Source organism: Oncorhynchus keta, chromosome 4 (genome assembly GCF_023373465.1).
Source record: "Oncorhynchus keta strain PuntledgeMale-10-30-2019 chromosome 4, Oket_V2, whole genome shotgun sequence".
In the NCBI taxonomy this organism is placed as follows: Eukaryota; Metazoa; Chordata; class Actinopteri; order Salmoniformes; family Salmonidae; genus Oncorhynchus; species Oncorhynchus keta.
Window position 1 is genome coordinate 77,235,542 of NC_068424.1, and position 14,973 is coordinate 77,250,514.

Below are 14,973 nucleotides of genomic sequence, written 5' to 3' on the forward strand. Positions count from 1 at the left end.
TCTCTCTCTCTTTCCTGCCCCTCTCTCTCTCTCTCTCTCTCCTTCCTGCCCCTCTCTCTCTCCCTCTCTCCCTCCTGCCTCTCTCTCTCCCTCCTGCCTCTCTCTCTCTCTCTCTCTCCCTCCCTCCTGACTCTCTCTCTCTCTCCCTCCTACCTCTCTCTCTCTCCCTCCTACCTCTCTCGCTCTCCCTCCCACCTCTCTCTCTCTCTCTCCTCTCTCCCTCCCACCTCCCTCCCTCCTCTCTCTCTCCCTCCCCTCCTCATTGAGAGGAGTCTCACGTTGTCTGGTCAGGGGGACAAAAGAATGGGTCTGATGCTGGTATCTCACAGAGGGCAGTGTGTGTGTCTGTGTGTTTGTGTGCGTGCGTGTTTGTGCATGCGTGTGTGTGTGTGTGTGAATGGGTCTGATGCTGACATCAGCCAGAGTCCAGTGCCAGACAGCTATCCAGATACCAGCCTGGTCCTGATAACAGTAGGACTGATGAGGACATCTAGCCAGCCAGGCAGCCTGGTCCTGATAACAGTAGGACTGATGAGGACATCTATCCAGATACCAGCCTGGTCCTGATAACAGTAGGACTGATGAGGACATCTATCCAGATACCAGGCTGGTCCTGATAACAGTAGGACTGATGAGGACATCTATCCAGATACCAGGCTGGTCCTGATAACAGTAGGACTGATGAGGACATCTATCCAGATACCAGGCTGGTCCTGATAACAGTAGGACTGATGAGGACATCTATCCAGATACCAGCCTGGTCCTGATAACAGTAGGACTGATGAGGACATCTATCCAGATACCAGCCTGGTCCTGATAACAGTAGGACTGATGAGAACATCTATCCAGATATCAGCCTGGTCCTGATAACAGTAGGACTGATGAAGACATCTATCCAGATACCAGGCTGGTCCTGATAACAGTAGGACTGATGAGGACATCTATCCAGATACCAGCCTGGTCCTGATAACAGTAGGACTGATGAGAACATCTATCCAGATATCAGCCTGGTCCTGATAACAGTAGGACTGATGAGGACATCTATCCAGATACCAGCCTGGTCCTGATAACAGTAGGACTGATGAGGACATCTAGCCAGCCAGGCAGCCTGGTCCTGATAACAGTAGGACTGATGAGAACATCTATCCAGATACCAGGCTGGTCCTGATACCAGCAGGACTGATGAGGACATGCATTCTGGTATTCCCTAGATGTTGCACTATAGGGCCCTGATTCCCAAATAACACCCTATTCCTTTATCGTGCACTACTTTTAACCAGGGCCCATGTGGAACAGGGTGTAGTTTGGGATGCACCCAGAGGGCCATTGGACATCAGCAATGTGAACTAGATGACTCTGCTAAACTGTGCAGGAGGAGAAAGCTAGAGAGAGACTAGTGTCTCAGTATTATGTCAGCGTCAGGGGCTTAATGCTGACTCATATGGTATAGGCAGGCACAAATCCTCCTAGATTACACCCTCCTCTTCCTCCTAACTCCTCTCCCCTCCCCTGCACTCCGCTCCAAGACGACAGCAGCTCAATGCAGCACCTTGGGAGTCTGGGGTGGAAAAAGTCATATCTATGATCACTATTAGGATGAGCCCAGATAGATATAATCTATTCTTAGAGTTAATAATAACTGTGGCTGTTTTTCTTTGAGTTGGAGTTGGGGAGATTGCAACAAGGTCACATTCTTTGAGAGGACATATTTTGTATTGCAATAATGTGCCACAAGACTGTTAGGCATTGACTCCAGCAACTAATTATGTCTAAGGCAAGGCTACCCTTATGTGCCGTGATCAAAATAACTTCACTTTATAGGGACGAGGGTGGCAGCCAGGTCGCAGCTGTAAATGAGAACTTGTTCTCAACTGGCCTACCTGGTTAAATAATGGTGAAATAAACAAATGTAATAAAAACATTTAGAATGCAGAACATGTGGTGTGTGTTGCCCAGTCGCATCAATCACTCTCTACAATAACAAGCCAATTACACACAGTCCTAGAGCAGCATTCATTATAGGAAACCAGGTTCACTATTCATTTAATAGTGAGAACATCCACTTTTGATTCATTTGTAGAGCAAATATAGTGTTTTACTTTGTTGCTTTTTTATATAGTTGAAATTAGATGACACTGTTTGCAATGCAATCACGTTGATTGATTGATTTTAAGAGTAAATCTTTTGTCTTCACATTGATTGATTCCTGAAAAGGTTCCTAGAAGGGCTAGCATCCCCCTCTCAACAACAACCCCAATCATACACCCATTACAATCCAAAGTAGAATACTAGGCTCATACTCAGCTTTTATACTGTACTGAACCTAGCCCTGTGTGAAAGTGGTGGAGTTAAACACACAACTATCAGAAGCCCCAGAACAATCAGATTGACAGGTTGACAGGCAGCGTAGCAATAGACCTACAGTATGGTTCATACTCTGGGCTTGTGTCCCAAATGACACCATATTCCCTATATAGTGCTCTACTGACCACAGCGGTGCAATTTGGGACACAGGCTGTGTGTGAAAGTGATGCAGTTAAACACTCTATTTTAACACTGTGACTATACAGCTAAACACTCTGTTTTAACACTGTGGCTATACTGCTAAACACTCTATTTTAACACTGTTGCTATACTGCTAAACACTCTAATTTAACACTGTGACTATACTGCTAAACACTCTTTTAACACTGTTGCTATACTGCTAAACACTCTATTTTAACACTGTTGCTATACTGCTAAACACTCTATTTTAACACTGTTGCTATACTGCATACGGCAGACCCAGTGTGTTGATCTCAGCTCTACCACAACTTCCATGTCAGCTATTTCAGAGCCGCTGACTACTCTGAGTCTGCATCCCACATGGTACCCTATTCCTTATCTAATGCAGTTCACTTCATTTCGATCAGAGCTCTATGGGCCCTGGTCAAAAGTAGTACACTGTATAGGGAATAGGGTGCCATTTGGAACTCAAGCTGACTCTCTGCTCCCCCACAGTCCCCTCAAGTCTCCTAGTCCCTGGACACTAGGCTATAGTTCAGAGTTCCCCTCTATCCTATTAAAAAATGAATAAATTGAACCAACCTCTGGGAACGTAAAGGAATACCAGTCCCCAATTAGTGCAGACTTAATTGCCCAATAGCTAAGACTAGATGATAATTTATTTCAAATTAATTTCATATTGTATTATGTTTCTGGTATTTTTCACTTGCAATAAGAGTTTAAGAGTATGGAGTGTTGGGGAGGTTCTGTACTCTCTGTTCTGTGGTTGTATGGGGAGGTTCTGTACTCTCTGTTTTGTGGTTCTATGGGGAGGTTCTGTACTCTCTGTTCTGTGGTTCTATGGGGAGGTTCTGTACTCTCTGTTCTGTGGTTCTATGGGGAGGTTCTGTACTCTCTGTTCTGTGGTTCTATGACGGATGCCTTATCTTCAAAGCTCCGATTCCAGAATCAAAGTCTGTCAGAGATGAGTTCCACTGATAGCTTGATACAGACAGGAATAAAGCACTATGATAAGATTGTTTTTCGACCTATGATAGCACTTGTCCTCTGTGTGGTTTCATTAGGTGAATCTAATTAGTCTTGTGATTCTACATTTTTAGACTTTTAGCAGACGCTCTTATCCAGAGTGATTTACAGGCACATTTAAGGTTAAGTCCCTTGCTCAAGGGCATAGACATATATTTTCACCTAATTGGCTCAGGGATTCAAACCAACGACCTTTCGGATACTGGCCCAATGCTCTTAACCTCTAAGCTACCTGCTGCCCACTATGGTTACGCTGAGGTCTATACACCCTTGCTATTCTAATCACTGGAAAATACCTGATGTCCATAAGTGGCTTCAATTTTCTTTCAGAAATTACCTTGAAGAGATTATTATGGTTTATTATAGACAGGGGGAATTCAACCATGTCAATTCAATGTGTGTTTCATCTCTGAACAAAAACAGATACCATTTTCCTTATGAAGTCAAGAATGAAAGGACTAGAGTTTTACCTCTTAAAGAATTACTCACAGCCATTAGGACTAGAGTTTTACCTCTTAAAGAATTACTCACAGCCATTAGGACTTGTGTTTAACCTCTTGAAGAATTACTCACAGCCATTAGGACTTGTGTTTAACCTCTTGAAGAATTACTCACAGCCATTAGGACTTGTGTTTAACCTCTTGAAGAATTACTCACAGCCATTAGGACTTGTGTTTAACCTCTTGAAGAATTACTCACAGCCATTAGGACTTGTGTTTAACCTCTTGAAGAATTACTCACAGCCATTAGGACTTGTGTTTAACCCCTTGAAGAATTACTCACAGCCATTAGGACTTGTGTTTAACCTCTTGAAGAATTACTCACAGCCATTAGGACTTGTGTTTAACCTCTTGAAGAATTACTCACAGCCATTAGGACTTGTGTTTAACCTCTTAAAGAATTACTCACAGCCATTAGGACTTGTGTTTAACCTCTTGAAGAATTACTCTGCCAATAGCTTGAACGCTTCTCCTTGATGTTCTGGAACGTGTTCCCTGATGTTCTGGAACGTGTTCCCTGATGTTCTGGAACGTGTTCCCTGATGTTCTGGAACGTGTTCCCTGATGTTCTGGAACGTGTTCCCTGATGTTCTGGAACGTGTTCCCTGATGTTCTGGAACGTGTTCCCTGATGTTCTGGAACGTGTTCCCTGTCCAGTCACAACACAAAAGACGTCAGAGTTATTTATTGATGAGACTAAACTGAAATTAATGTTTTTCAAACTGTGGATCTTCTACAGTAGAATCTCTGGTGCATTGTATCAGGGAGACAGGGTTGTTAAGTGCTTTAGTCAAGTTACAGAGACTCTTCAGTAGAGGGACACAGTATGTCAAATAGTTTGGTTTTACTTCCCATTTTAAAGTTGTCAGCCTTGTTTTCATGCATATTATAATCGTTAAAGTCAGGATTACCATGCTGTAAAGAGCGACGGGTTCAAATCAGGATTACCTTGCTGTAAAGAGCGACGGGTTCAAATCAGGATTACCTTGCTGTGAAGATTGACGGGTTCAAGTCAGGATTACCTTGCTGTGAAGATTGACGGGTTCAAGTCAGGATTACCTTGCTGTAAAGAGCGATGGGTTAAAGTCAGAATTACCTTGCTGTAAAGAGCGATGGGTTAAAATCAGGATTACCTTGCTGTAAAGAGCGATAGGTTAAAGTCAGGATTACCTTGCTGTAAAGAGCGATAGGTTAAAGTTAGGATTACCTTGCTGTAAAGAGCGATAGGTTAAAGTCAGGATTACCTTGCTGTAAAGAGCGACGGGTAAAAGTCAGGATTACCATGCTGTGAAGATTGACGGGTTCAAGTCAGGATTACCTTGCTGTGAAGATTGACGGGTTAAAATCAGGATTACCTTGCTGTAAAGAGCGACGGGTTAAAGTCAGGATTACCTTGCTGTGAAGAGCAACGGGTTAAAGTCAGGATTACCATGCTGTGAAGATTGCTGGATTAAAGTCAGGATTGCTATGGTGTAAAGCAGGCTTAAACCCAGTTAAATCCTGGCCTAAGGGCCCGCCACCGATCCCTTTGCCCTTTTCTGTTAGTTTTGTCTTATTAGTTGCACCTGTTCCGATCTGTGACTTCTTGATTTGCTTCTCTATTTGAGCGTGTGAAACCCGCCCTTTGCTGTGCGGGATTATTTGGTATTCACGTTTGTGTCGTGAATGGTCAGGTGTTGTTGTGCTCCGGACCATGTTACCCAGTGTGAGCCCTGTGAGCCCTGTGTTTTGGGTTGGTCAGTGTTTTGAGCCCTGTGTTTTGGGTTGGTCATTGTTTTGGGCCCTGTGTTTTGGGTTGGTCAGTGTTTTGAGCCCTGTGTTTTGGGCCCTGTGTTTTGGGTTGGTCAGTGTTTTGAGCCCTGTGTTTTGGGCCCTGTGTTTTGGGTTGGTCAGTGTTTTGGGCCCTGTGTTTTGGGTTGGTCAGTGTTTTGGGCCCTGTGTTTTGGGTTGGTCAGTGTTTTGGGCCCTGTGTTTTGGGTTGGTCAGTGTTTTGAGCCCTGTGTTTTGGGCATTACCATTTTTGTGCCGGAATAAAGTGTAGGAGAGCGTGAGCGTCCTCGTCTCCTGTCTGACGGGGCGAGCCCTGGAGTGGGCCAACGCAGTGTGGAATGGCCCAGACTCGGCGAGGGATCACTACCCCGAGTTCACCCGCCCATTTCGGGCTGTTCGATCACCCACCGGAGGGCCGAGTTGCGGGTGAACGGAGTGCACGACTTTGCTCTGGAGTTCCGGACTTTGGCCGCAGGAGCGGTGTGGAACGACAGGGCTTTGATGGACCACTTCTGTTGTAGCCTGAGGGAGGATGTCCGCAGGGAGTTAGCATGTCGGGACACCACCATCTCATTGGATGAACTGATCGACAGGTCCAGTCGTCTGGACAACCTGCTGGCTGCCTGCGGGAGTCCGGAACGGGCCCTGTTGATTCCACCCCCAGGCCCTCCTGCTCCCACCCCCATGGAGTTAGAAGGGGCTGCATTGAGGGGGACCGGAGGAGGAGTTTCCTCCGGCACCAGTTGTGGTCGGCGAGGACACACCGCCGACCAGTGCTGGAGGAGCTCGTCTGGGAGTCGGGAGGGCAGGCGGAGCACTACTCGTTCACCCCAGGTGAGTCCGCACCAGACTCATCCAGAGCTTCCTGTCGGCCATGTTTTTGTGCTAACATCTTTCCCTGGGTTTTCTCCCTCTCTACAGCATAAGGCGCTAGTCGATTCAGGCGCAGCTGGGAACTTCATGGATTATGGGCTCGCGCTAAGGCTAGGGATTCCCCTGGTGTCGTTAAACCAACCTTTCCCTGTGCACTCCTTAGATTGCCGACCATTAGGGTCAAGGCTGGTCAGGGAGGCCACAGTGCCACTGGACATGGTAACGCAGGGGGGTCATAAGGAGCGGATTAGTCTGTTCCTTATCGATTCACCTGCTTTTCCAGTGGTGCTGGGAATTCTTTGGCTAGCTCATCACAACCTGGTGATTTCATGGAGACAAGGGGCTCTTCGAGGGTGGTCAGAGGAGTGTTCAGGCAGGTGTATAGGAGTTTCCGTAGGTGCGAGAGTCCAGACCAGGTTTCCACTGTGCGCATTCCCTCTGAATATGCCGATTTGGCTATCGCCTTCTGTAAGAAGAAGGCGACCCAATTACCACCCCATTGTCGAGGGGACTGCGCAATAAACCTACTGGAGAACGCTGCACTTGAGTCACGTGTACCCATTGTCCCAGGAGGAGACAGTGGCTATGGAGACATATGTCACTGAATCTCCCGGGTAGGGGTACATCCGGCCCTCCACGTCACCCGTCTCCTCAAGCTTCTTTTTTGTGAAGAAGAATGAGGGAGGTCTGCGTCCGTGTATTGATTATAGAGGTCTAAATTCAATCACAGTGGGGTTTAGTTACCCACTACCTCTCATCGCTACGACAGTGGAATCATTTCACGGGGCGCGTTTCTTCACAAACCTGGACCTGAGGAGTGCGTATAACCTCGTGTGTATCCGTATACGGGGAGGTGATGAGTGGAAAAATCGCATACCCAAAACATCGGGCCATTTTGAGTACCTCGTCATGCCATATGGGTTGAAGAATGCTCCAGCCGTCTTCCAATCTTTCGTAGACGAGATTCTCCGAGACCTGCACGGGAAGGGAGTGGTAGTGTACATCGATAACATCCTGATCTATTCTGCCACATACGCTGTGCACATGTCTCTGGTGCGTAAGGTACTTGGGCGACTGCTGGAGCATGACCTGTATGTCAAGGCTGAGAAATGTGTGTTCTCCAAACAAGCCGTTTCCTTCCTGGGTTATCGCATTTCCACCTCCGGGGTGGTGATGGAGTGTGACCGCATTGCAGCCATGCGTATTTGGCCGACTTTGACCACGGTAAAAGAGGTGCAGCGGTTTTTAGGGTTTGCCAATTACTACCTAGGGTTTATCCTGGGTTTTGGTCAGGTGGCTGCTCCCATTACCTCACTGCTGAAGGGAGGACCGGCGCGCTTGCCTTGCGCTGGTCAGCAGAGGCGGGCAGAGCTTTCAGTCCTCTGAAGGATGCGCCAGTGACCCCTCTTTAGCGTTCATAGTGGAGGTGGACGCATCCGAGGCTGGGGTAGGGGCCGTGCTGTCCCAGCGCTCGGGCGCGCCACCAAAGCTCTGCCTTTGTGCCTTTTTTTCGAAGAAGCTCGGTCCGGCGGAGCAAAACTATGACGTGGGGGACAGGGAGGGAGTTGTTAGCTGTAGTTAAGGCTTTGAAGGTGTGGAGAAATTGGCTAAGCACCCATTTCTCATCTGGACTGACCATCGTAATCTCGAGTATATCCGGGCAGCGAGGAGTCTGAATCCACGTCAGGCTAGATGGGCCATGTTCTTTACCCGGGTCCACTTCACCTTCTCGTACCGGCCAGGCTCCCAAAACACTAAAGCCGGCGCGCTTTCCTGCCTATATGATACCGAGGAGCAGTCCATTGAGCCGACCTTCATCCTTCCACCTTCATGTCTCATGGCACCGGTGGTATGGGAGGTGGACGCGGAGATAGAGAGTGCATCACGGTTGGAGCCTGCCCCCCTCAGTGTCCAGCAGGGGCACAGTACGTGCCGCAGGGTGTCCGTGACAGGTTAATCCGTTGGGCTCATACTCTATGCTCCTCGGGTCATCCTGGTATCGAGAGGACAGTGCGGAGTCTTAGGGGGAGATACTGGTGGCCCATGTTGGCGTGAGGTTTTATGTCTCCTCCTGCTCGGTGTGCGCTCAGAGCAAGGCTCCTCGATACCTGCCTAGAGGGAAGTTACAACCCCTCCCCGTTCCACAACGGCCGTGGTCACACTTGTCGGTGGACTTCCTCACCGACCTTCCCCCGTCCCAGGGAAGTAACACGATCCTGGTCGTTCTGGATCGGTTTTCTAAGTCCTGCCATCTCATCCCGTTGCCCGGTCTCCCTACGGCCCTGCAGACTGCGGAGGCTCTGTTTAGCCATGTTTTCCGGCACTACGGGGTGCCTGAGGACATCGTCTCTGATCGGGGTCCCCAGCTCACGTCCAGAGTTTGGAGGGCGTTTATGGAAAGGCTGGGGGTCTCGGTCAGCTTGACCTCAGGTTTCCACCCCGAGAGTAATGGGCAGGTGAAGCGAGTAAACCAGGATGTGGGCAGGTTTCTGCGGTCGTATTGCCGGGACCGGCCAGGTGAGTGGGCGAGGTATGTTCCTTGGGCAGAGCTCGCTCAGAACTCCCTCCGCCACTCCTCAACATGTCTCCCTTCCAGTGTGTGTTGGGCTACCAGCTGGTCCTGGCCCCATGGCATCAGAGCCAGACCGAGGCTCCTGCGGTGGAGGAATTGGTGCAGCGCTCAAAGGACACCTGGAAATCTGTGGCTGGGGGACGGCAGAAGAAGAGCGCTGACCAGCACCGCAGTGAGGCCCCTGTGTTCACACCGGGCATTGCCATTTTTGTGCCGGAATAAAGTGATTTTTTCCCCCTGGAACTCTCTGCTCTCTGCACCTGATTCCTACCTACACACCTAGTCAGCCGTGACAAACCCATATTTAACCCCTTCTTTGTTGGCACTAAAGTACTTCCATACTTCCTTATTTTATTTTTTGCTCTTACCAGGTTACCTTCAGACAAGTCTTGTGAATATTTTGCGTGTCATATATGTGTTAAGTAGCCCAGGTAGCCTAGTGGTTAGAGTGTTGGACTAGTAACCAAAAAGTTGTAAGATCATATCCCTGTGCTGACAAGGTAAAAAATATGTTGTTCTTCCCTGAACAAGGCAGTTAACACAATGTTCCTAGGCCCCCATTGAAAATTTGATTTTTTTTTTCTTAAACTGACTTAGTTAAATAAAGGTACATTTTTTAAAAGTAGTGAGAGTCTCAACTTTCAATGGTGGGGTCTTATTAGTTTGTAGCCCAAACCAGTCGGATACTACAGACCGATTTCCGGGATGTTTCCTGGTCTGACAGGCACTGCTGTAGCTTTGCCACCTTCCAGCACAGATGAGGAAGGCCAACATCAGCGAATGCGATGGATCAAGACACAGCCCATGCAAAACAACTGGTATCTCCATCTTATTAAGCCTGCCACACTCTATGCAATCGGAGTGTCGTATATATATGGTCCCTTCTAGAGATTCAGAGGCACAACAGTATATAGAACTATGCTCTGCCACTCCGTTTGTACAGAGTGTGTAGAGCCCATAAAAACAGAGAGATTTTGACAGGGATTTTTGTATTATGCTGATTAGATTTTTCTGCCCATGTATTGACTCACAGGATTGGAGCCAGGCAGGCTCTGTTCAGGTGAGCCTGTTAATCAACAGATCACACACACACAGACACACACACACCAGTGGAGGCTGGTAAAGGGAGGACAGCTGAGGGTAATTATGGCTGTAATGGAGTGAATAGAACAGGACAGGTAGCCTACCGTCCCATTTATTCCATGACAATGAACCTTTCTCCACTTCCTTCAATTTAAAGTGACAGTCCTCTGATGGACATCCACCCTCACCTTCACCAGCTAGCTCCCATCCTCTACAGTCTCTACAGCCTCCGGAGCAAGCCTTCACCAGCTAGCTCCCATCCTCTACAGTCTCTACAGCCTCCGGAGCAAGCCTTCACCAGCTAGCTCCCATCCTCTACAGTCTCTACAGCCTCCGGAGCAAGCCTTCACCAGCTAGCTCCCATCCTCTACAGTCTCTACAGCCTCCGGAGCAAGCCTTCACCAGCTAGCTCCCATCCTCTACAGTCTCTACAGCCTCCGGAGCAAGCCTTCACCAGCTAGCTCCCATCCTCTACAGTCTCTACAGCCTCCGGAGCAAGCCTTCACCAGCTAGCTCCCATCCTCTACAGCCTCCGGAGCAAGCCTTCACCAGCTAGCTCCCATCCTCTACAGTCTCTACAGCCTCCGGAGCAAGCCTTCACCAGCTAGCTCCCATCCTCTACAGTCTCTACAGCCTCCGGAGCAAGCCTTCACCAGCTAGCTCCCATCCTCTACAGTCTCTACAGCCTCCGGAGCAAGCCTTCACCAGCTAGCTCCCATCCTCTACAGTCTCTACAGCCTCCGGAGCAAGCCTTCACCAGCTAGCTCCCATCCTCTACAGTCTCTACAGCCTCTGGAGCAAGCCTTCACCAGCTAGCTCCCATCCTCTACAGTCTCTACAGCCTCCGGAGCAAGCCTTCACCAGCTAGCTCCCATCCTCTACAGTCTCTACAGCCTCCGGAGCAAGCCTTCACCAGCTAGCTCCCATCCTCTACAGTCTCTACAGCCTCCGGAGCAAGCCTTCACCAGCTAGCTCCCATCCTCTACAGTCTCTACAGCCTCCGGAGCAAGCCTTCACCAGCTAGCTCCCATCCTCTACAGTCTCTACAGCCTCCGGAGCAAGCCTTCACCAGCTAGCTCCCATCCTCTACAGTCTCTACAGCCTCCGGAGCAAGCCTTCACCAGCTAGCTCCCATCCTCTACAGTCTCTACAGCCTCCGGAGCAAGCCTTCACCAGCTAGCTCCCATCCTCTACAGTCTCTACAGCCTCCGGAGCAAGCCTTCACCAGCTAGCTCCCATCCTCTACAGTCTCTACAGCCTCCGGAGCAAGCCTTCACCAGCTAGCTCCCATCCTCTACAGTCTCTACAGCCTCCGGAGCAAGCCTTCACCAGCTAGCTCCCATCCTCTACAGTCTCTACAGCCTCCGGAGCAAGCCTTCACCAGCTAGCTCCCATCCTCTACAGTCTCTACAGCCTCCGGAGCAAGCCTTCACCAGCTAGCTCCCATCCTCTACAGTCTCTACAGCCTCCGGAGCAAGCCTTCACCAGCTAGCTCCCATCCTCTACAGTCTCTACAGCCTCCGGAGCAAGCCTTCACCAGCTAGCTCCCATCCTCTACAGTCTCTACAGCCTCCGGAGCAAGCCTTCACCAGCTAGCTCCCATCCTCTACAGCCTCCGGAGCAAGCCTTCACCAGCTAGCTCCCATCCTCTACAGTCTCTACAGCCTCCGGAGCAAGCCTTCACCAGCTAGCTCCCATCCTCTACAGTCTCTACAGCCTCCGGAGCAAGCCTTCACCAGCTAGCTCCCATCCTCTACAGTCTCTACAGCCTCCGGAGCAAGCCTTCACCAGCTAGCTCCCATCCTCTACAGCCTCCGGAGCAAGCCTTCACCAGCTAGCTCCCATCCTCTACAGTCTCTACAGCCTCCGGAGCAAGCCTTCACCAGCTAGCTCCCATCCTCTACAGTCTCTACAGCCTCCGGAGCAAGCCTTCACCAGCTAGCTCCCATCCTCTACAGTCTCTACAGCCTCCGGAGCAAGCCTTCACCAGCTAGCTCCCATCCTCTACAGTCTCTACAGCCTCCGGAGCAAGCCTTCACCAGCTAGCTCCCATCCTCTACAGTCTCTACAGCCTCCGGAGCAAGCCTTCACCAGCTAGCTCCCATCCTCTACAGTCTCTACAGCCTCCGGAACAAGCCTTCACCAGCTAGCTCCCATCCTCTACAGTCTCTACAGCCTCCGGAGCAAGCCTTCACCAGCTAGCTCCCATCCTCTACAGTCTCTACAGCCTCCGGAGCAAGCCATCACCAGCTAGCTCCCATCCTCTACAGTCTCTACAGCCTCCGGAGCAAGCCTTCACCAGCTAGCTCCCATCCTCTACAGTCTCTACAGCCTCCGGAGCAAGCCTTCACCAGCTAGCTCCCATCCTCTACAGTCTCTACAGCCTCCGGAGCAAGCCTTCACCAGCTAGCTCCCATCCTCTACAGCCTCCGGAGCAAGCCTTCACCAGCTAGCTCCCATCCTCTACAGTCTCTACAGCCTCCGGAGCAAGCCTTCACCAGCTAGCTCCCATCCTCTACAGTCTCTACAGCCTCCGGAGCAAGCCTTCACCAGCTAGCTCCCATCCTCTACAGTCTCTACAGCCTCCGGAGCAAGCCTTCACCAGCTAGCTCCCATCCTCTACAGCCTCCGGAGCAAGCCTTCACCAGCTAGCTCCCATCCTCTACAGTCTCTACAGCCTCCGGAGCAAGCCTTCACCAGCTAGCTCCCATCCTCTACAGTCTCTACAGCCTCCGGAGCAAGCCTTCACCAGCTAGCTCCCATCCTCTACAGTCTCTACAGCCTCCGGAGCAAGCCTTCACCAGCTAGCTCCCATCCTCTACAGTCTCTACAGCCTCCGGAGCAAGCCTTCACCAGCTAGCTCCCATCCTCTACAGTCTCTACAGCCTCCGGAGCAAGCCTTCACCAGCTAGCTCCCATCCTCTACAGCCTCCGGAGCAAGCCTTCACCAGCTAGCTCCCATCCTCTACAGTCTCTACAGCCTCCGGAGCAAGCCTTCACCAGCTAGCTCCCATCCTCTACAGTCTCTACAGCCTCCGGAGCAAGCCTTCACCAGCTAGCTCCCATCCTCTACAGTCTCTACAGCCTCCGGAGCAAGCCTTCACCAGCTAGCTCCCATCCTCTACAGTCTCTGCAGCCTCCGGAGCAAACCTTCACCAGCTAGCTCCCATCCTCTACAGCCTCCGGAGCAAGCCTTCACCAGCTAGCTCCCATCCTCTACAGTCTCCGGAGCAAGCCTTCACCAGCTAGCTCCCATCCTCTACAGTCTCTACAGCCTCCGGAGAAAGCCTTCACCAGCTAGCTCCCATCCTCTACAGTCTCTACAGCCTCCGGAGCAAGCCTTCACCAGCTAGCTCCCATCCTCTACAGTCTCTACAGCCTCCGGAGCAAGCCTTCACCAGCTAGCTCCCATCCTCTACAGTCTCTACAGCCTCCGGAGCAAGCCTTCACCAGCTAGCTCCCATCCTCTACAGTCTCTACAGCCTCCGGAGCAAGCCTTCACCAGCTAGCTCCCATCCTCTACAGTCTCTACAGCCTCCGGAGCAAGCCTTCACCAGCTAGCTCCCATCCTCTACAGTCTCTACAGCCTCCGGAGCAAGCCTTCACCAGCTAGCTCCCATCCTCTACAGTCTCTACAGCCTCCGGAGCAAGCCTTCACCAGCTAGCTCCCATCCTCTACAGTCTCTACAGCCTCCGGAGCAAGCCTTCACCAGCTAGCTCCCATCCTCTACAGTCTCTACAGCCTCCGGAGCAAGCCTTCACCAGCTAGCTCCCATCCTCTACAGTCTCTACAGCCTCCGGAGCAAGCCTTCACCAGCTAGCTCCCATCCTCTACAGTCTCTACAGCCTCCGGAGCAAGCCTTCACCAGCTAGCTCCCATCCTCTACAGTCTCTACAGCCTCCGGAGCAAGCCTTCACCAGCTAGCTCCCATCCTCTACAGCCTCCGGAGCAAGCCTTCACCAGCTAGCTCCCATCCTCTACAGTCTCTACAGCCTCCGGAGCAAGCCTTCACCAGCTAGCTCCCATCCTCTACAGTCTCTACAGCCTCCGGAGCAAGCCTTCACCAGCTAGCTCCCATCCTCTACAGTCTCTACAGCCTCCGGAGCAAGCCTTCACCAGCTAGCTCCCATCCTCTACAGTCTCTACAGCCTCCGGAGCAAGCCTTCACCAGCTAGCTCCCATCCTCTACAGCAGGGGTGTCAAAGTCAAATGGACGGAGGGCCAAATAAAAAATTTAGCTACAAGCCGAGGGCCGGACTGTTCGAATGTTCATTGAAAAATTTTTAAATGACGCATATAGTCTAGTGAACCTAATTGAACCTACTGAAAACCTAACAAATATATTCCAATATGATCAGATAAATAAAGCAATATTTTCTTATGGCTCTGTCAGTAATCTTTAATTTTCAACAGACACAAAAGACAAATTTCCTTTATATAAAAATCCCCATAACATGAACATTAAATGAAAGAAACCGGTATTCAAGGCACCATCAGTAGCCTATATTTTCTATTTTAGCAAAAGTGGGCTAAATTTACTTCAAAGAAAAAAACAATAATAGCAATTTTCTATCATCCACTCAACTGAAATATTTTTAAAATATAATTGGATTGAAATACAATAAAATAAAGTGCAAAAATCT

The 14,973-nt window shown here is 50.1% G+C and overlaps 1 long non-coding RNA gene across 5 annotated transcripts in view; it reads right to left on the reverse strand.

Moving 5' to 3' along the window:
- LOC127928813 (uncharacterized) overlaps positions 1-14,973 on the reverse strand; it is a 34,044-nt gene that overhangs the window by 14,072 nt on the left and 4,999 nt on the right. For 2 of the 5 annotated variants that reach the window (XR_008132314.1, XR_008132303.1), the window contains exons 2-4: positions 5,276-5,390; positions 5,017-5,094; positions 4,441-4,680 (exon numbers count right to left, since the gene is read on the reverse strand). This is a non-coding gene — a long non-coding RNA (uncharacterized LOC127928813). The remainder of the gene's footprint in view (positions 1-4,440; positions 4,681-5,016; positions 5,095-5,275; positions 5,391-14,973) is intronic. The other 3 variants (XR_008132341.1, XR_008132324.1, XR_008132335.1) reach the window with 3 other exon arrangements.